This window comes from Schistocerca nitens, chromosome 2, assembly GCF_023898315.1.
Source record: "Schistocerca nitens isolate TAMUIC-IGC-003100 chromosome 2, iqSchNite1.1, whole genome shotgun sequence".
Taxonomy (NCBI): domain Eukaryota; kingdom Metazoa; phylum Arthropoda; class Insecta; order Orthoptera; family Acrididae; genus Schistocerca; species Schistocerca nitens.
Genome location: NC_064615.1, coordinates 509056665 through 509079730, shown reverse-complemented (window position 1 = coordinate 509079730; position 23066 = coordinate 509056665). Strand labels below are relative to the sequence as shown.

At 44.5% G+C, this 23066-nt stretch overlaps 1 protein-coding gene across 2 annotated transcripts in view; it reads right to left on the bottom strand.

Moving 5' to 3' along the window:
• Positions 1 to 22832, bottom strand: part of LOC126236485 (uncharacterized protein KIAA0513) — a 273756-nt gene extending 250924 nt beyond the window's left edge. For both annotated transcript variants that reach the window (XM_049945828.1, XM_049945829.1), the window contains exon 1: positions 22633 to 22832. The gene's annotated coding sequence lies outside the window, so the exon portion shown is untranslated. The remainder of the gene's footprint in view (positions 1 to 22632) is intronic.
• Between the last annotated feature and the right edge of the window lie 234 nt (positions 22833 to 23066).

Sequence of the window (23066 nt, the reverse complement as noted above, 5' to 3'; positions counted from 1 at the left end):
GATATGAACCGACGTCCTCCCGAATACAAGTACTGCGCGACATCTCCCGATGCCACTCTATTTAGAAGAACCGTGGGAAATCTACGTCCGTCAATCTGGGTGGCGATTTGAAGCCTGCTTTTGCCGAATGTATGGCCAGCGTTTGAACCACAGCACCACATTCTTCGGCGTCACAGGAATTAATAAGTAATTAAGTAAACCAAATATCATTTTACCATTGCATTGCGTGGAATCTTCCTGCAAATTACTAGCCAGTTAAGTTAAAGATGATGGAAGTGGATAACAAAGCAGTCTTCTCTCCAAAGTAAACCACAAAGGCCAAGAATATTGAGACACTGTGACTGTTGTCGCCAAGGGAGATGCGACAATTCATTACCGTGCTCACTGAACCAGTGCTGCACTGTGGTCATGCTGTCTTGGAACACAGACTCACAATTGAGGAACATATATTGTGCCATGGGATGGTGCTGATCGGCCAAAATGGTCAACTAATCCTTGGCAATAATGCGATCTTGCAGAGGAACCTTTGGGGCCCATGGAATACCATGATGTGGCTGCTGATATCACTACCGAACCCCCGCCATATTTTACTTTTGGGATGTAAACCAGCGCAGAATTTGGAAACAGAGCGAAACAAGACTCATCCGACCAAATGGCTTTCTTCCATTGTTGCAGAGTCCAAGATTTATGGCTTCAGAATCACGTGTTTCTCTTATGGGCATAAGTACCACTAATAAATGGTTTTGAAATTACAGGTCACCCTGCAATCGCAGCTTATAGAGCTCCTATCGTGTTGTTTTAGTGCTCACAGGGTTCACGATTGCGGCAGCTAGTTCTGAGGCTGTCGTGATGTTATTTTTCGTCACAATCCTCTTCAATGGCCGTCTGTCGCGAACACTCAACACACACCTTTGTCCGCATTGTGACTTAGCGGGTGATGTTTTCCTACTTTTCCTCTACGTGGTATAAATAATCTGTACGGTGCGTCTTGAAACCCAAACACTCCGGCTACCTTGGTTACGAAGCACTCATCATACGAGCGCCATCAATTCTCCCACGTTCGAATTCACTTAACTCCGACATAACGCTCTCACGACTACACGTAGCCGGCCAGTGTGGCCGAGCAGTTCTAGGCGCTGCAGTCTGGAACCGCGCGACCGCGACGGTCGCAGGTTCGAATCCTGCCTCGGGCATGGATGTGTGTGATGTCCTCAGATTACTTAGGTGTAAGTAGTTCTAAGTTCTAGGGGGCTGATGACCTCAGATGTTAAGTCCCATAGTGCTCAGAGCCATTTTTGAACTACACGTAATGACACTTGCAACGTACTGAGGACATTGCACAGTTGCCGTTCGTGGTCAATTAAACTGCGCAGTCTGCAGGCATATGTTTCTCGCGGTGCTTCCCTGTTTTTGACCAACAAAGCAATCGGTACTTAGCTGTGCGTTGCGTGGCGGGGCACGGCGACGACGTCCTGTGAATGTAAAGATGAGTTCAGTATACATACATGTAAACGATTATTGAATTCTCGCGGTGTCTGATCTTGCTTCACGGGAGTCCAAGGGACTGCGGCACCCAGATCACAGAATCTTTTTACGACTAGGTCAACGTATTTGCGAAACTGGTCAGCTAGCGCCTGCTAGCTGCGTTTGAGTGGGACGTAATGAGAGAGTACGGAGAGATGCAAAAGAAGAACGTTTACATGTCTTTGTTCATGAAGGTGCTTGTGCATTAGTAAGGGAAATAGCACATCAAATGGCATCCTACGTGGGACTGTCCACGGCGTTTTGCAAGATGAGAACCTTTCACTTTATCAACACACTAGGGGCAAGGCTTATCCCCGGAAGATCTCCATAAGAGACAGAAAGTCTGTGGCTGACTGTTAGAACATTGTAATAATTTATTACGAACATTCTTTGAACTGTTGAAGCAACATTTACCAAAGCAGGTACAGCTAACATGCACGACCAACACCTCTGGACACAAGGAAACCTCGTTCAGTACGTAAACGGGAATTTCAAATCAGATTATCCATAAAGGTTTGGCTGATTGGATCAGTAACAGTTTTTAATTTCTTCTAGAGGACTCAATTCTTTTCCATACCATTTACTTCTCCAGAATTCGGACGATTAGAGGAGGCACAATGTGGGACAGTTTCTGATTTGCAAGTATGATTCGAATGTTCTGGTTCACATACCAAATTTCGTTGTGTCTTACGAAAGGAAGAACGTCGAAATAGTAAATGAATACATTTTACAACATACATAAGATTACACAAACGTACCAAAAGATTCAGCGTGATTACCTCAACATCCTACATTATAGGTAAATACACTGAAGCGCCGCAGAAACTGGTATATATATGCTTATACAAGTACAGAGATTTGCAAATAGGCAGAATACGGCGCTGCAGTCGGCAACGCCTATATAAGACAACAAAGTGTCTGGCGCAGTTGTTAGATCGCTTACTACTACTACTACTACTACAATGGCTGATCATCAAGATTTAAGTGAGTTTGAACGTGGCGTTATAGTCAGCGCACGAGCGATGGGATACAGTGGCTCTGAGGAAGCGATGAAGTGGGGATTTTTCCGTATGACCATTTACGAGTATACCGTGAATATCAGGGATCCGGTAAAACATCAAATCTCCCATATCACTGCGGCCACAAAAAGATCCTGCAAAAACGAGGCCAACGACGACTGAAGATAATCGTGCAGCATCACAGAAGTGCAACCCTTCCGCAAATTGCTGCAGATTTCAATGCTGGGCCATCAACAAGTGTCAGCGTGTGAACCAGTCAACGAATCATCGACGATATGGGCTTTCGGAGCCGAAGACCCACTCGTGTACCCTTGATAACTGCACCACACGAAGCTTTACACTTCGCCTGAGCCCGTCAACATTGACGTTGGACTATTGATGACTGATAACATGTTACGTGGTCGGACGAGCCTCATTTCAAATTTTATCCAGCGGATGGACGTGTACGGGTATGGAGACAACCTCATGAATCCATGGACCCTGCATGTCAGCAGGCTGTAATGGTGTGAGGCGTGTGCAGTTGGAGTGATAAGGGTCTTCTGTTACGTCTAGATACGACCCTGACAGGTGACAGGAACGAAGGATCCTGCCAGATCACCTGGATCCATTCATGTCCACTGTGCAATCAGACGGGCTTGGGCAATTCAAGCAGGACAATGCGACACCCCACACGTCCAGAATTCCTACAGAGTGTCACCGGGAACACTTCTGTGAGTTTGAACACTTGCGCTGGCCACCAGTCTCCCCAGGCATGAACATTATTGAGAATATCTGGGATGCCTTGCAACGTGCTGTTCAGAAGAGATCTCCACCCCCTCGTACTGTTACGGATTTATGGACAGTCCTGCAGGATTCTCGGTGTCAGTTCACTCCAGAACTACACTGCTGGCCACCGTAAATGCAACAGCAAGAAAGACAAGAGGTAGCACAACAAAATTTATTTTGTAGATAACATGTTGACCAAGTATCAAATGATTACGTTTACAGACGTCTGTGACATGTGGTTCCTGCCAGAATCAGTAGCCAGAGTAGCCGCCATTGTTGGAGATCACCGCTGCCACACGTCTCGGCATTGAGTCAAAGAGACGTTGGATGTGTTCCTGGGGTACAACAGCCCAAGCAGCTTCCACACGTTGCCAAAGATCATCTGGTGTGGCAGCTGGGGATGTAATCTGGGTCACTCGTTGAGCAACCATGGACCACATGTTTTCTATCAGCGAAAGATCCGGAGAGCGAGCCGGCCAGGGAAGTGATTCAATCTGGTTATTGACGAAGAACCTTTGGACAATGCGTGCCACGTGTGGTCGCGCATTATCCTGTTGAAATATGGCTGTGGCCGAGCCCTGAAGGTAAGGAAGGACAACTGGGTCCAGCACCTCGGATATGTAGCGCCGGCTATTTAAAGTACCGGCAATGCGTACTAGAGGCGTGCGAGAGTAATATCCAATACCGCCCCATACCATAATACCCGGTGCAAGACCAGTGTGGCGGTGCATAATGCAGCTGTCCAGCATCCTCTCTCCACGGTGTCTCCACACTCGAATCCGACCATCGTGGTGCTGCAGACAGAAGCGTGCCTCGTCAGTAAAGACAACGTCATTCCATTCTGCCGTCCACATCCGTCTGTCATCACACCATTGCCGACGGAGACGTCTGTGGTTCTGCGTCAATGGTAGACGAAGCAATGGACGTCTTGCGGACAGACCACTCTGCTGTAAACGGCGTCGAATGGTACGCGCAGACACTGGATGATGCGTTACTGAGGCAATGTGCTGTGCTATGGTTCGGGATGTCACTGAGCGATCCGTCACTGCCATGCGCACAATTTGCCTATCAGCACGTGCAGTGGTGCACCGAGGTGAATGCGATCGACCACGTCGGTCCGTCGTACCCTCCTGCATCCAAGGGTCACATATCCGCATTACAGTTGTTTGGTTTCGTCCAACACGACTAGCGATTTCTCTGTATGATAATCCACATTCTCGGTAAGCCACTATCCTTCCTCTGTCGAACTCGGATACTTGATCAAAAGATGTTCGCTGTTGTCTACGAGGCATAACTGATCGTCTTGTGAAACAACCACAAGGTAAACACACGTGCCGAACGTACACTCGTCGAAATCGCCAAGCCTTAAATGGCGCTATGAGGTGGCGCCACAGGCGCGCGTGATGTGCGCCTGCGCTGAAATTCTAATCAGTTGCATATCTCATCGCTGCAAACTCATGGTGTAAATTTCACTCGATTCGGATGCTTCCCTCAGGGTGTTGCATTTACGGTGGCCAGCAGTGTACTTCAGATATTAGTCGAGTCCATGCCACATAGTGTTGCGGCACTTCTGCTTGTTCGCGGGGGCCCTACACGGTATTGGGCAGGTGTACCAATTTCTTTGGCTCTTCAGTGTAATTTTTCTTCGTTATGTGATAAAGATTACTGTTATTCAAACTGCAACACACTGGTACTGGGGTTACAGAACAAAGAGAACTAGGCTATAATACTACGAACGACTTGTCAAATAATCGTGACGTAACACCAAATCTCTTTAATATGTTTAACGTGACATTGATAATTTGCTTTAAAGCTTACAAAAATGAAATACTCCCTCTGTTAAAAAGTTTCGAAAATGTATTAATAAAAAAAAGAGGAAAGTTAAGATAGTGATTTTAATGCTTCAGGTGTTCTACATAGTCTCCCACAATAGAGTACAGCACAGCGAAGGTCCCTACTACGATGTGAAACCGTCAGAAAAGTCCTTTTTTGGTATGTTGTTCGACTCTCGTGAAAATTGACTTAAATGTCGGTTGTGTCGTAAAACGTTGATCCTTCATGTGAAAATCTACGCTTTGTCGTTTCGTGATAGATTCTCATTGATAACACCAAGTGTTGTCAACCAAGACTATTTTTTTTTTTTTCAGAGAAGCATTTTTCATTTCGATTAAGTTGGGACAGGCGTCTACGCGTCGTTGTTTTTATTCGGCAATCACGTCGTGCAGGACGAACTTTGCTCTCACTTTTCTCTTCTTCAAGACATTCTGGAGAATGTCTTGAACACCTGATCTAGAGACCTTGCTCCACTGTGATTTGTGGACCAACAACAACAGTGACACAGTACGGCCGCACGTCCACTACTTAACACTGCCTGCTCTCAACAGATAGGTCGAAGGAACATCTGTTGTTTGCAGTTGTTACTTCAAACCGTCATCGTAATTAGCGCACCGACGTCGTTTATACGCCAGGAATAAAATCAGTCTCGGAACTTTTTTGACGGACAGTACACTTCGCTAATCATTGATAACTGTACAGAGTGAATATCAGTTTACCTGGCAGTACCGCATCACTTAGTGACAACGTAAAAACACTGATTTCTTTTTTTATTTTACCAACTAAGCTGTAACTACTGGAGCTTTGTCTGCAAAGATAGCGGAATCACTCTTCTCAACCTCGCCCCATGGAAGTAACATTTTCCATTTTACCATGTGGGTTTTTTGTCTGTCTGTCTGTTCGGTACAAATTTTGCAACTGATTTTAAACTAACTTTCCGATGAGCTAGAGACTTGACATTTTAAACATAGTTCACGACCGGATGACAATGCAGTTAACTCCGTTTTTTCACGATCAGCTCGATGGCAGTGGGGTGTGAAAAATGTTGGTAACTGTCCTGCGCGACCATTGTGCTGTACCAGAATGCGTTTCAGGGAGCGTATGAGCGGATGCGCACTGATGAGCAGACGGAGTGCGGGGGAGGAGATGGACAGTGAGTGGGGAGAGGGTGAGGTGGGCAGAGGCACGGAGGAAGGAGTAGGTTTGTGCAGTGTATGTGACATACAGGTACAAGGGCGAAGCCGCGGGCATGAAGTTAGTGTTTGCTGAAATAAAAATCTTACAGAAGCGGTATAAATTAATTTTACTTGCTTCTCTATTTTAGAAATAGGAAAATAACAACTAAACAGGTTATTATATTATTAGTAAGTAGGTGTAACAATGTTCTGTTTCACTTATTATCTGGTGAAAAGACACTGAAATAAACTTGAGATTTAACACGTGTCTCTCTTATAATCTCATCAATAGCTCTATAATACAATGAAGGATTTCATACATACAAGACTAAACAGAAGAAAATAATTATTTAAACAAAAATAAATTTTTAATGTTCCGTGTTTTTAAATTGGACTAAAAAGTATAAAATATTTTCTCACACAGATTGCATAATCCATAGAGAGAATCCTGAAAATTTGTGATTCTGAATTTTTAACAGCTATGATAAAATTTGTAAGATTTGTAACGAAACACGGGGGCGGATGTAACATAATGTTAAGGAGGTGCATTATTCTTGCATCAATTACGTATTGCATGCGCCTCACATTTTTCATTATATATCTTGCAAGAGTTTTCACAGCTATCAAAAATTCATAGTCCCAAATTTTGAAGACTATTTGTCTGGGGTTAGGAACCTGTATGGTGCTAGGAGAAATTATTTTATTCTATTTATTTCGATTTTAAATCTTAGCATATTAAATTTAAAAAATAATAATTATCCAAATTTAGCGCTCTCTAGAAGACGTCGTAGAGCTACAATCCACGGCCGTTTTAGGAAAGAAAACGATGATTAATAGTCTTATTACAAGTGTTGTAATTAATTAGTTTACACACTGTGTTTCGTGATTTAGTGTGAGCATAAATATCTTTTATTTGGACCAAAAGGGAGAGAAGAGTATCATCTAAGCACTACCGGTTTACCAGCTGGTGCTACTCGTGTAAGTCGGAATGAATAGAACAATCAGAATATCCCTGGGATGCGTCTGTTTAGGTTTGCACTATCGGCAGGATCCCTTGACGATTTTATGGCAGGAGGCGAAAGTTGCGTTAAACACTGTCTGCCAAGTCGCATCCGTCCCATCTATGACCGTCTGCACGCACGGCCATAGTGCCACATTGTGGATAGGGGCAGGGAACCCGAGGATTTAGCATATTGTCCCGAGAGAATCTTTCCGCAAGTGATTACGAACACACAGAGCACCGCATCATATATGAATAAAAACATCATTCAAGTGGGGCTCAGGCTCCAGACTTCAAACACTCGAATAGATGCAACGCGTGATGGGTTGTTGGAAGCTTTTTCAAGTGACCTGTGCTATACGTTTAGGAGAATTGGAAATAAACTAGTATCGTGCAAAGTAAAACATTTCTATTTAAAGCAGAGGACTGCAGTCCAGGTACAAATTTGGATCAGGAGTATTTCCTGGAACTCTGGACCAGCAATCGAGATCTTATATTACTGGACTCTCTGGGATGGAAGTTTCAAAACAGTGTCTCTTAAGGATATACCTGTAAACTAACATCGTACAAGACAAAATATTCGCATTTAAAGTATAACAGAGGGCTGCTGTCCAGGCGTAAACTGTGATGAGAGATGTCGAGCAGGATTCTGCACCAGCACTGGGAATCTGTCATTACCGGACTAATGAGTTAATATTGTGAAAAAAATTCTGCATTGCATGTAGTGACTTCATGCTGGGTGCCAAGAAAAACGCGCAAGGAAGGACGCTTCTAATTGGTGTTTAAGTTGATTCTGAATAATGTATGGTAGTCTTATGAGTTGTAGGCGGAACGAAACTTGAATACATCGTTAAATCCCAGAGAGAAAACTGCACTTAATGGGTGAACAAGGCAACTGCCTTTCGTGGGTGGGAAAAGTGATGGTGGCTGTTTTAGAAATTCAATATGTAATCGAGACTGACTATCTGGAAACCACAAACCAGAAATTGCCTCTTACACCAACATTGTTGGGGTGTTTGTATTGTGAGAGAAAGAGGAAGCAACCAAGATTAGAGCGCAAAAATTGGGTCCTGCGGCAGGACAATGCGCCCTGTCAAACGTCGTCCATTGCGATTCGGTTCACATCCACTCCCACCACGTTCCCCTAATTGGCTCCATATGACTTTTTTTTTATTTCGTAATCCCAAAAATAGTTTTGAGGGTGGGGAGCAAGATAATCTTCTTTCAAAATTACACTACTGGCCATTAAAATTGCAACACCACGAAGTAATGGACATCATCAACGGGTATTCATTGGACAAATATATCATACTAGAACTGACATGTGATTACATTTTCATGCAATTTGGCTGCATAGATCCTGAGATATCAGTACCCAGAACAACCACCTCTGGCCGTAAAAACGGCCTTGATACGCCTGGGCATTGAGTCAAACAGAGCTTGGATGGCGTGTACAGGTACAGCTGCCCATGCAGCTTCAACACGATACTACAGTTCATCAAGAGTAGTGACTGGCGTATTGCGACGAGCCAGTTGCTCGGCCAGCATTGACCAGACGTTTTCAATTGGTGAAAGATCTGGAGAATGTGCTGGCCAGGGCAGCAGTCGAACATTTTCTGTATCCAGAATGGCCTGTACAGGGCCTGCAACATGCGGTCGTGCATTATCCTGCTGAAATGTAGGGTATCGCCGGGATCGAATGAAGGGTAGAGCCACGGGTCGTAACACATCTGAAATGTAACGTCCACTGTTCAAAGTGCCGTCAATGCGAATAAGAGGTGACCGAGACGTGTAACCAATGGCACCCCATACCATCACGCCGGGTGATACGCCAGTATGGCGATGACGAATACACGCTTCCAATGTGCGTTCACCGTGATGTCGCCAAACACAGATGCGACCATCATGATGCTGTAAACAGAACCTGGATTCATCCGAAAAAATGACGTTTTGCTATTCGTGCACCCAGGTTCGTCGTTGAGTCTGTGATGCAGCGTCAAGGGTAACCGCAGCCATGGTCTCCGAGCTGATAGTCCATGCTGCTGCAAACGTCGTCGAACTGTTCGTGCAGATAGTTGTTGTCTTGCAAACGTCCCCATCTGTTGACTCAGGGATCGTGACGTGGCTGCACGACCCGTTACAGCCATGCGGATAAGATGCCTGTTATCTCGACCGCTAGTGATGCGAGGCCGTTGGGATCCAGCGCGGCGTTCCGTATTAACCCCCTGAACCCACCGATTCCATATTCTGCTAACAGTCATTGGATCTCGACCAACGCGAGCAGCAATGCCGCGATTCGATAAACAGCAATCGCGACGGGCTACAATCCGACCTTTATCACAGTCGGAAACGTGATGGTGCGCATTTCTCCTCCTTACACGAGGCATCACAACAATGTTTCACCTGGCAACGCATGTCAACTGCTGTTTGTGTATGAGAAATCAGTTGGAAACTTTCCTCATGTCAGCACATTGTAGGTGCCGCCACCGGCGCCAACCTTGTATGAATGCTCTGAAAAGCTAATCATTTGCATATTACAGCATCTTCTTCCTGTCGGTTAAATTTCGCGCCTGTAGCACGTCATCTTCGTGGTGTAGCAGTTTTAGTTGCTAGTAATGTAGTATTGTGTGAAGCTGATGCGAAATTGATTTTCTGTAACATTAAAAAAAGTGGGATTTTGTTTTTTGGAAAGCATTGATCAAGATGTTAAAGCCCGCGGAAGGGAAAGGACCCGGATTCGGGTCCCGGTCCGGCACACAGTTTTAATCTGCCAGGAAGTTTCATTAATTTTTGTCTTTGCAGTAACATTATTTACCATTTTTATGAAACTTATTATCCGTGCTAATATTTTTATCTTCTTGAATAACCTTGGTAGCCACCAACGTCCCTATCTGACCGACGGATCACCACTTACAGCGCCAAATTCTGCCACTCGATAGCTCGCTCAGGAGTGATTTGTAACTTAGTACGGGGCATTAGTTTAATTTCGGAGACCTACATCTACATAAATATCCTGCAAATCACTGTAAAGTGCATGGCAGAGGGTACTTGCTACTGTATCAGTTGTTAGAGCCTCTTCCCGTTGCAGTTGAGTATTGAGCGTGGGAAGAATGAATGCTTAAAGGCCTCGGAGGGAGAGGTAATTAATCTTGTCCTCGCGCTCTCTACGTGAGGGCTTGTAGTATATTCCTCGATTCCTCACTTAAACCTTGTTCCTAAAACTTCGTAAGTACAAACATTTTCGAATTTATGTTTCTCTGCATTTTCATGACGCAAATTGAGAATATCAGAAAATTATGTTTTCACAGCACACGGCAGGGAACACAAGATCGTCAGCCAGCATGTGATACGGTATCGATACTGAAGGTGAATAACATACACTCCTGGAAATGGAAAAAAGAACACATTGACACCGGTGTGTCAGACCCACCATACTTGCTCCGGACACTGCGAGAGGGCTGTACAAGCAATGATCACACGCACGGCACAACGGACACACCAGGACCCGCGGTGTTGGCCGTCGAATGGCGCTAGCTGCGCAGCATTTGTGCACCGCCGCCGTCAGTGTCAGCCAGTTTGCCGTGGCATACGGAGCTCCATCGCAGTCTTTAACACTGGTAGCATGCCGCGACAGCGTGGACGTGAACCGTATGTGCAGTTGACGGACTTTGAGCGAGGGCGTATAGTGGGCATGCGGGAGGCCGGGTGGACGTACCGCCGAATTGCTCAACACGTGGGGCGTGAGGTCTCCACAGTACATCGATGTTGTCGCCAGTGGTCGGCGGAAGGTGCACGTGCCCGTCGACCTGGGACCGGACCGCAGCGACGCACGGATGCACGCCAAGACCGTAGGATCCTACGCAGTGCCGTAGGGGACCGCACCGCCACTTCCCAGCAAATTAGGGACACTGTTGCTCCTGGGGTATCGGCGAGGACCATTCGCAACCGTCTCCATGAAGCTGGGCTACGGTCCCGCACACCGTTAGGCCGTCTTCCGCTCACGCCCCAACATCGTGCAGCCCGCCTCCAGTGGTGTCGCGACAGGCGTGAATGGAGGGACGAATGGAGACGTGTCGTCTTCAGCGATGAGAGTCGCTTCTGCCTTGGTGCCAATGATGGTCGTATGCGTGTTTGGCGCCGTGCAGGTGAGCGCCACAATCAGGACTGCATACGACCGAGGCACACAGGGCCAACACCCGGCATCATGGTGTGGGGAGCGATCTCCTATACTGGCCGTACACCACTGGTGATCGTCGAGGGGACACTGAATAGTGCACGGTACATCCAAACCGTCATCGAACCCATCGTTCTACCATTCCTAGACCGGCAAGGGAACTTGCTGTTCCAACAGGACAATGCACGTCCGCATGTATCCCGTGCCACCCAACGTGCTCTAGAAGGTGTAAGTCAACTACCCTGGCCAGCAAGATCTCCGGATCTGTCCCCCATTGAGCATGTTTGGGACTGGATGAAGCGTCGTCTCACGCGGTCTGCACGTCCAGCACGAACGCTGGTCCAACTGAGGCGCCAGGTGGAAATGGCATGGCAAGCCGTTCCACAGGACTACATCCAGCATCTCTACGATCGTCTCCATGGGAGAATAGCAGCCTGCATTGCTGCGAAAGGTGGATATACACTGTACTAGTGCCGACATTGTGCATGCTCTGTTGCCTGTGTCTATATGCCTGTGGTTCTGTCAGTGTGATCATGTGATGTATCTGACCCCAGGAATGTGTCAATAAAGTTTCCCCTTCCTGGGACAATGAATTCACGGTGTTCTTATTTCAATTTCCAGGAGTGTATTTCCTAGTGAGGAGAAGCGTGAGAGAGTATTTTGGTGCTCTAACATTCATGATTTAGAGACAACTCACGTTCCACTTACTTACTTGCCACTGTCACAGTTATCGCACAGTCTCGTTATTAAAAGAAAAACATATTATCACTCTCCATAAAAGATACCCTTTTCGGTTCTGAATTCATGTATACGTAAGCCTCTTTCATGTACAGCTCTACGGTTTTTCTCTGGGATCACAAACAAATCATCTTCAAATTTAAGATGTAAATACGTAGAAGACTTCCTCAGGGTGACTTTAATGTCTTCCAATCATTCTCATGAAAGTCAAAAGATATATTTTTTTCCTTAGCAGGAGATGTTATCAGGCCTAAATTAGCCATCAGTTCCCTCATTATAGAACTAAGGCAACGCTTATCGATTGGTATTACTGTTTCCTGAAACGAAGTAACGATTTTTGTGGTTAGTGTCATGGAATCCGATGTGAATGCTCTCGAAAACTATGTCACTATGTCCTCGCCTCGGTCGCCACTGAAGAACGTTCGGAAACCGTGACTTCTTTGATGAATTCACGTTCATCTCGTAACAGCTGAAAGAGCCTAATTATTATAGCGTGTCGTTTCCCGTAGTACAAGATACTCATCAAAAGTACTCGTTTGCAGGGATACATTCCCATTCCTTTTTATCTTCACTTATAGGGAATCACTTAAGCTGAAGTGAACAGATTATGTTTTGATAACTGCATATTAAAACTGTATACAGGATCAAGACTCGAATGCGGAACCGTGCATTGCCAGGCAATGTTATTAACAAATGAGCTATCCAGCCACGACTCACGAACCGCACTTGCAGGCAACAATTAAAAAACAAACACACACACACACACACGCACATACCGCTGCAAAGTGAACAATTCATTCCGAAGATGGAAACAATCCTCTACGCTATGGCTGCTCCATTTCTCTACAATGACCTTTCTTCCGTGAGTGCTGGTCCCCCAAGATATGCAGGCGACAGGTACTGGATGCAGTAAACATTTGAAGTCGGATCGTGAGTCATGCCTCTATGCAGCTGACTCTTCTTAACTAAAACATCGAAAAATCGAATTCTTCGATAAATCGAACTAGTTATCTGGCACCTTGAAAATATCTCGATAAGTCGAAGAAATCCAATGTGTTTGCGTACACTTGATTAACCGGAGCGACTGCTATGACAGAACGTCCGCAATCTCTCTTTAATACTGAGTTAGCGGTTATCTAACATTGCAGTTCGAGTTGTTTAGTCATTCAACTCTTAGTGCCATTCCTTTGTTTAATCAGCATACAAATCAGTTGTGAAGCATTTAGCACCTGGTGAAAAGTACCCGGACATCCCTATGTAATACGGAAATGACCACTAGATGTCACCAGACTCGGACCCGCCTGTATAAAAGGAGACGCGCATGCAGCGTCTGGAGATGAACAAACGACGCGTGCAAACCGACGAAGTTACCTATGGAAAGAGGCTTACGACCATCGCGGCAAGAAAGCAGTACGAGGAAAATCTCAAGGCGAGACGCGCACACTGGGGAAGAAGACAGCAATTCAGGTGTTAAACATCAGGGACTCCAGACAGAGGTTTTGGAGGTTTCCCTTGGCCGTAAGGCGAATGTTGAAGTTGTCCCCAAATCCCTCCTTATTAACAATGGGATCATGAATCGACCCATACCCTAATCGTCCTGAAATGGTCGAGAACAAAAAAAAAAAAAAAAAGTCCGGAACTAGAAATCCTGTACCTATGCAAGAAACACAACTTACTTAAAATATAAATGTGTACCCCGTTCACTAGTTGACTGAAATGAGCGTAAGTGGGCTTTTTAGGTTTTTATGTTGGTAACGCCACGTAGCACTCTGTATGAAAATCACTGACTACGCTGTGTGCAGTCTGTGGCTGGTTGGACTCATTGTTGGAATATTCGCTTGTGTAGTGTTGGGCAGTTGGATGTGAACGGCGCGTAGCGTTGTGCAGTTGGAGGTGAGCCGCCAGCAGTGGTGGATGTGGAGAGAGAGATGCCAGAGTTTTGAGCGGACGATCTGGACGTGTGTCCGTCAGAAAAAGGAAATTTGTTTAATTGGGGGTCACAAAATAATATATATGTATTATGACTTTTGAACACAATTAAGGTAAATACATTGTTTGTTCTCTATCAAAATCTTTCACTTGCTAACTATGCCTATCAGTATGTAGTGCCTTCAGTAGTTAGAATCTTTTATTTAGCTGGCAGTATTGGTGCTCGCTGTATTGCAGTAGTTCGAGTAACGAAGATTTTTGTAAGCTAAGTGACTCATGAAAGGTATAGGTTATTGTTAGTCAGGGCCATTCTTTTGTAGGGATTATTGATAGTCAGACTGCGTTGCACTAAAAAAAAATATTATGTGTCAGTTTAGTGATAATCGGAATAAGTAAGGAGAGAAATGTCTGAGTACGTTCAGTTTTACTCAGCTGTCTTTGTATCAAATAACATAGAAGTTTACCAGCACAGTAATTCACAATTTTTCTAAGGGGACGTTTCAAGAGCAACCTGCGAGGTCTCAAGCAGCCCACTCTGCCCCTTCCGGGTAGAAGAAACAAAAGTTTTCAGTAGGGAAGCAGCAACAGCAGAATGGGTCGATGGATTGGTCTGAATGGCTCAAGAAACGCGGACTAGTCATTTGACGTCAGCTAAGTAACAAATCGATCAGGGAGATTTCAACCCTTCTAAAGCCTCCCAATTGGACTGTTGGTTGCGTGATTGTGAAGCGGAAACACGAAGGAAGTCGCAGCTAAACCAACACCAGGCGATCCTCATGTAGGCCCACTGACGAACAGGGATCTCGAACACTGCGGAGAGTGGTTGTAAAAAGATCAGCGGAAGAAATCACTCTTGAGTTTCAAAGTGCTACCAGCAGTCCAGCTAGCACAATGACTTTGTCTAGGGAGTTAAAAAGACTGGGTACAATGGTTGAGCCGCTCCTCATAAACTACACATTAATGTCGTGAGCGCTTCACGGTGCCTGTGGAGGTGTAAGAACAACGCCACTAGACAAGAGGATGACTGGAAACGAGTGATTTGGAGAGATGAATCATGCTATACTCTTTGTCAGGCCGACAGGCAGGTTTAGGTTTGTCAAATGCCTAGGAGGGACGTTACCTGTCATCCTATTGGTTATATAGGCTATATGTAGTAGCGGTAGTGAAGTACAGAGGAAGTGTTTCTGTATGAGTGTGGTGGTGGCGTGGTCCCCTTACTGCACTTAAGAGGAGGTTTACAATATTTTGGTTCAAAAAATTGATTTTTTAAAAAATTGCATTTATGGATCCATAAAAATGTTTAGAATCCACCCCTGAAATGTTTGTTATTCGCAGTTGAATAAAAAAATGCACCTCCCTGAAATCGACCTTTTTCACACACCAATTTTATTTCTTTCGAAGGACGAGTTATTGTACCGGTTCTTGGGAGGAAACACACAAAATTCAAATGAAAGTTTGAACGGTGTGTTTGGAAGTTAGCCCCCAAGCATTTACATTCTGGTGCGAAGACTGTGGAGATTGCGACTTTCCTTGCAGTGACAACGATGGACGTCACCCTGGGATTCTATTCGACGCAGTTGCCAAGCATTTGGACAACCATCGGATTCGAGCGGCCGAAAGCCGCTTGTCACCGTCCGCCGTACGGGCGGCTCTGGAGCAGCGCAGGATGGCCCAGATCGAGCAGAACGCTCTCTATGAGGAAGAGGAAGGACTAGTTTATGGACCCGGAATAGCAGAGTGAACGTACGTTGCATAATATTGCATTTATATGTAGTCAAAACTTCAATCCCGTTTTTCTCGAAATGATTTTTTTATCGCTCGGTATGGTAACTTTAAATCTACTGAACCGATTGGCATGATTCCTTGTTTCCGACGAAGCTAACTAAATTGTCTAGGAGTTGTACCACTTTTTTTCCGATCCATCAACTATAAATATTTTTACTTGGCCAACGAATTCGAAAAATCGATGAAAAACCCTTATTTCTTTCAAATGGCCGCCATTTTGTTTCCTATGGTCCAAGCGAGGTACAACTCCTAAAGAATCTTATATACTTCGCTAGCGTCTACTCAATTTTGATTTCAGACGAGCCGGCTGACCTGTGACATACCGCGCGTGGAGGTCTACATCGAAATTTGGTTTCGTTCCGACGGCATTTCCGCCTTTGCTCTTCGATATTTCCGGACGAAAAAATTCCAGTTTGTAAAGGAAATATCAATAAACATTTTGCCCAAATTTGACATTGATATCTGTAACACACCCCGAGAAAAAAATTCTCAAAGAACATACTTTTTTCGGGCCGAGATAGTAAACCTCCCCTTAAGACAACGCTAAATGTGGAAGTACATGATCACATTTTACAGCATTGTGTTCAGGTACATCAGAGGAACAGTTCGGAGTTGGTGTTTGTTTGGAGCAGCATGACAGTGCACCCTCTCATAAAGCAACATCTGTGAGAGAATGCTTTTTGGACAGTAACATTTCTCAAATGGAATGGTCTGCCCAGAGTCGCGATCTGAACCAAATGGACATTTCTGGAATGAGTTATAACGCCGAATTCGCTCCAGACCCCAGCGTCCAACATCGCTACCTTCTCTGGATTCGTTTCTTGAGGACATTGAGTCACCACACTGGAAGTGTTGCCAGCAGAGTTCAAACCACCATAAAGGCGAAGTGTGGGGACACCCCATATTAATGTTCACTGATTGGTGTCCGGGTACTTTCGATCAATTTACATAATCTAAGTACAGTTTGATTCTGCACAGAAAATAAATAGATTATTGACGCTGTGGAGTGTGAAGTGAAAAAAGGGATTTAGTGAAGACTCTTGCCGGTTGTGCTATTAACACCGGCGATCCTCCTGAGCGGAAAGATCGTATTGTTAAAATGAATCATACGACGCTAGGAACTTGGCCCGGCACAGTTAGTTCCCGCATGCTGAAGAATGCATATTGAAATGGCTTAGGAGCTGTAGCAGACAACAGATACCTGCCAAGTGTCGTCTCAACCGACCACAAATTTTTGACAAGATATCACAGCAACAAAGTAAAAAGAAAAAAAGGTGCGAGTAAAGGACGTTCGCTCTGAGGGTTCCGTTCAAACTTAATTATGTGTATAGACAGTTCATCTATCTCGGGAATAGAGACTCACGACGATTTTTGCCTGTTATCGACAGTGATACTAGCAAGATAACGGTTTCAGCAATCCAAGATTTTCGAGAATATTTTAATTTTTAGTTTGAAACTGTATAACAAATGACAATTTTTTCGTGTGATAGAATTATAAATCATCAGTTTTTGGATTTTTTACTTTATTTGCACTGTAAAACCTTGCTTCTTCCAAATTTTCTTGATCCTAGGTCAACGGGAAGAACGTTGTAGGTTTTAATGACTCAGTTTTCGATTATCAAAATATGTGACATAAATGTTTGTATCTATTGATTGTATTGACTTGGAAGCTTAAATATTTTACACTGCCGAGGGACCATACACCATAGCATGTGACAAAGTTCAACTTGACACGTCTACCTATTCCTGAGGAAAAGGGTTCCTAACAGTTGGACACCCAGACAGACGGTCGGATGGACAACAAAGTGATACTACCGGGCTTCTGTTTCTACCGATTGAGGGACGCAACCGTAAAAAGAGCAAAGCTGTTGCTTACAGACTATGCTGACAGATTTCAGAAAGTAAACCCTCTTTCCATAGCGAAAGCCGCAAACCCTAAATGTTTCAAGGGTATCAGATCATTTCCTGTGTGTTGCTGGTCCAATAGAAAGGCGTCGGTGACAACAGAATTTTTCATTAAGTGGTTGTTCAGCCTAGACAAAGACACGAAAAAACATAATCCAAAGATGTTGCATTTTTTCCCTCGATAGCTACTCGCTGCACGATAACCAACCACCTATGGATAATGTGAAACTTCGTATTTTCCCCGTCGACACCATTTCGAAATTTCATGCGCTTGGCGTGGGAATAACACAGAATTTTAAAATTTTCTATCGCAAAGAAGTTATGCCAGTGATATCAGATAGCACTGAAGATGGTAAGAAGCCCAACGGAAGTTTTGGCAACGATGACCATGACTGATAATGTATAGAACAGTGATTACGAATCATTTCAAGACATTCTGATTAATCAACGAGACATAAACAAATGCAACAACAGGAAGGGGATAAATGGACTATGTCTTTCACGCCTGTCTGGGGTGACAAGAACAAAGACGATGACGAAGCAAAAGAAAAAGCAAAGCCGATTCCTCCAGTCGATATAAAAGAGAAAAATTTATCACTGGGTACGTCGTTACTACATAAGTTGAGGATTTATTTTTGGCTTTTGTCACTACAGTAAATGCGCTCGACCAAGCGCGTTTCAGGCCACTCGAGCAGGTCATAGATCTTTGCAGAGAAAGAACTTTTCTTGCACGTTTTTGGAAATTTGTGTTGCTCTTTCGTTCGAGACGTTAAAATAATCCAAAATGATTAAAACAGGTCAACATTGCAACATAAATATTATTGGTCAAATGTGCGAGTAGAGCAAATACGAGTCTCCCTTGAAATTACAGCATTTATTTCTGTCCGAATTTTCATGGATAAACGAACAATGGGAATTGGATAAGTAGGGTAACAAACTGACCAGGGTCTAGATTTTCAGAGAAAGGTTTCATTGCTTGAAAGTAATCAGAGAAATTCAGAAAAACTTAATAAATGATTTGAAGAAAAACTGAAATATTTCACGAAAAGCTGCTGCTAATTAAGTAAGTGAAGTGTCAAGTATTCATCTCTCCAGGACTCTTTTGCGCAAAAAAAATTTCAGTGGTGTAGAAAGGGTGGAATTCTTTCTTTCAGTCTGAAAAAAAAATATCACATTACAGCATAAATTGAAACTTCCATGCTTTCTCTTGATCAAAGAAATATTTCGCCTGCTTCATTTGCAGTACTTGGTTTCGAGTAAAACTGAAAGACTTGTCAAATATTTCTCTAATCTATTTCATTTCTTACTTTTAGACAAATCATTTTACAGAAGATTTGACATCTTCTTTTTCAAGTTTTCAAAATTTGAGTCATAGATGTTACTTTCTGTTTCTATTTGAGAAGAAATACGAATGTTACTGAATCTGCGGTACTGAATTTTAACTTTATTTTGATAGAGGATGCTGTACTCTGCTTTCGACTGTTTCATTATCCCACCTTAATTGTTTAGAGTTCCGTTAAATAGAACTCTCAATTATTCGAACTTTTTCTGAGGTCACTTGAACATCGAATTGTAGAGAGTCAACTGTAGTTGAATCGTTGAGAGAATTGCCGACTAAGCATATGGCTTCTGGTTCGAGTCTCGGTCCGGTACACAGTTTTGAGATGCCAGGAAGCTTCAAAACAGCGACCATTCCGCTGCAGAGTGAGAGTCATTCAGGCGATTACACGCTAACAATTCGATGAATTTCGATAATTTGCGAGTAACACATGGCGAACGGATAATCAGAAACCATTCACTATACTGTAACATCACACAGGTAAAATTTCTTCGAAAAGTAATCACACAGGTAAAATTTTTCGGAAAGTCATGAATAGTCACTGCTTCGTGTAACAGAAAACTGAAGTTTGACGTAACCTTCTTCTTTTCAACTGCTGCTTACCAAGTACATAACAAATGTGATATCGAACGGGTTCGTAGTGTCGTATACAGTTTCCTTGTAACGATTTTGAAGACATGAGTTTCAGAAACACACTGAACAAAATCATTTAGTTTACTCATTACTGGGATTTGGATATAAGTTGATTAGAAACGTGACTTTTGCGTACATAGTCAGTGAAACACGTCACGAAGTTTCGATAGATTTGTTTAACTTGATGAATTAAGCCCGTCTCCGTATATGAGCCTGTGGATTATTTCCAATGATATCTCTAAACACTGAGTAAAGCAAAGTAAAAGATATCTTCACACCAGCGTTGGGTAAATTAGCATAGCGTAATCTACGTAGCACTTCAGAGAGTAAGCTACACATGTCGTCCCACGCTAAGACCACTGCGCAACAAGAGTGGTGAATCCCAACTCGCACTTACCTCATATGAGATCCTCAGACCACGGATCAAGGAAGTGAGGTAGATACAGCATTTCCCGACTTTCGAAAAGTATTTGACTCGGTACTACACCTACGCTTATTATCAAAAGTACGATCATAATAGGTATCAGGTCAAATACGTGACTGGACTGAGGATTTCTTGATAGGGAGGACGCAGCACGTTATCTCGAATGGAGAGTCATTGTCAGATGTGGAAGTAACTTCGAGTGTACCTCAGGGAAGCGTGTTGGCTCCCTTGCTGTTCATGTTGTATATTAATGATCTTACGAGACAGTATTGATAAGAAACTCAGGCTTTTCGCAGACGATGCAGTCTGAATGAAGCAGTACAGATATTCAGTCAGATCTTTATAAGATTTCAAAGTGGTGGTGCAATGACTGGCAGCTTGATTTAGACGTTCAAAAATGTAAAATTGTGCTCTTCATAAAAAACACAAAAGTCACAATATCCTATGAATATAGTGGTTCACAGTTGGAATCTGTAAAATCGTACAAATACCGGGGTGTAACACTTAGTGAGAACCAGAAGTGGAACAATCACATGGACGCAATCGTGGATAAATCAGATAGCAGACTTCAGTTTGTTGGTGGAGTACTAGGGAAATGCAATCAGACTCCAAAGAATTTTGCTTACAAATTACTTGTACGACCATACGAGAGTGCTGTCCAAGTGTATGGTACCAGTATCAACTCGGACCGGCAGGGGATATTGTACGTTTAGAGGAGGGCAGCACGAATGATCACAGATTGGTTTGACCCTCGGGAGAGTGTCACTCAGATGTTGAAAGAATTGAACTGGCAGACTCTTGAAGATAGACAGAAATATCCAGAAAAAGTCCACAGACAAAGTTTCAAGAACAGTTTTTAGTGATGACTCGAGGAATCTACTACAACTCCCTCAATATTGCTCCCTTAGGGACCGTGAGGATAAGATTAGTTTAACTGCAGCAGGCATTTAAACAATCATTTTTCCTGCGTTAATGGAACAGAAAAAAGCCCTAATAATCAGAACAGTGGGAAGTACCCACTGACATGCATCCCCTAGTGGTTCGTAGAGTATAGATGTAGATGTTCATGTAGAGTGGTTTTCCATCAGTCGTGGGTAGAGCAGGTAGCAGACTTCATTTTACTGGTAGAATAGTAGGGAAATGCAATGTCTCCAAAAGACATTGCTTACAGATCACTCGTACTAATGTGCTGCTGCTGCACGAATGACAGGTGAATCACAGTCTGCGAGCGAAACTGCGTCTCCGTTGGAAGTACGGGGAACAGTACGATTCTTGTGCGCTGGCAGTCCAAATTGCACACAGATTCAGTTGGTATATTTGACCATATGCACTGTCAAGTCCAGCCGTAGTGAAATGGCGCCGACACTTTGACCAGCGCCTCACAGACGTGGGTGATGTTGCTTGGGAAGGAAGGTTATCGACATTGACCACAGATGACAATGTCCAGCGATGCTTTTGACGAGCTGAAAGAACATCTGGGAGGGTGGAGGCGGGGTGTAGAGGAGATTTTTCCAGCGACTAGGGCGTTCATACAGCAGGTCTGGAATGGTTCCATGTCCAAGGTGCGAATTTCTGTCGTCGAGGAACTGGACGCTAGGTGGACGTTCCGACCGTCGTTTACAGACTGTGTTGAAAAATAGCGTCGCGTTTCCGTGTCACTTTGAAGTTTGTTGTAGTATTTAACGAGAGTTACACGGTCTGCCATAATAATGCGTGACTTACTTTTCGAAGTCGCGATGTACTTATTACGATAATCGTTTGTGGCAGTGATTCCTGATGGAAAAGATGTTGAAAAATATGGTTCAAATGGCTCTGAGCACTATGGGACTTAACATCTGCGGTCATCAGTCCCCTAGAACTTAGAACTACGTAAACGTAACTAACCTAAGGACATCACAAACATCCATGCCCGAGGCAGGATTCGAACCTGCGACCGTAGCGGTCACGCGGTTCCAGACTGAAGCGCCTAGAACCGCACGGCGGAAAAGATGTGATAAAAATTTTCAAAATATATGCAGACAGATGTTTATACTGGCTTAGTGAAAGGTGTGCGTTTTACGCGGAACAAATGTTGCGTCACGTGCAAAAGCGGAAGTTCTGGCGATGAATGTCGGAACTACAGGAAGCTAGCAGATTGTGCGCACAGTAAAAAAAAAGTGTGTGGAGGATAGCCAGCGCTGCAATCACCCATTCCAGCCGTGCGTAACAACGACCTGATTCCGGACTGGCGTGGGCTCCTAGTTTTGACAGAGGTCTACTGAGAATGTAAACAAAAAGCTGTCTACGTGAAGGCGCTAGCACGGCAACTAATAGATGCAATAGACAGACGACTAGGGGATGACACGCCGTAGCCGCGCGTCACGTGCTACAGCTAGCTTCGCTTACCTACCGTGAGAAAAGTAGGCGGTTGCTATCTGCACGGTGACATAGTCCGCCGACTTCAGATCAATAGCGCCGCGTTTCTCCGGCGACAGAGCAATGTCCGTGCCTTTCCGGCGGGATGGCTCGCGGCAGCGATTTGCGGGGTTTCGCGGCGTCGGCAATCACTCATCGCACGAAGCAGCGGAACGAAACGCGCGCCGTGGCGCTGCTGCTGGTCGACTGGCGCGCGCCCTCCACGTTTACTCGATAGCCGCATACTCCCCCCCTCCACCACCCCACGCCCTCCCCACCACGCCCCCTCCCCCTCGCCCCCTCTCACACATTTGCCGGCCCTTGTTGCCCGGGCGACACTAGTGCTCGCGGGACCCTCGGCGTGCCGACGCAGTCCGTCCATTCGAGCGGCCGCCACCGGCTCGCTCGGAATGTGCCCATTCAAGCAGA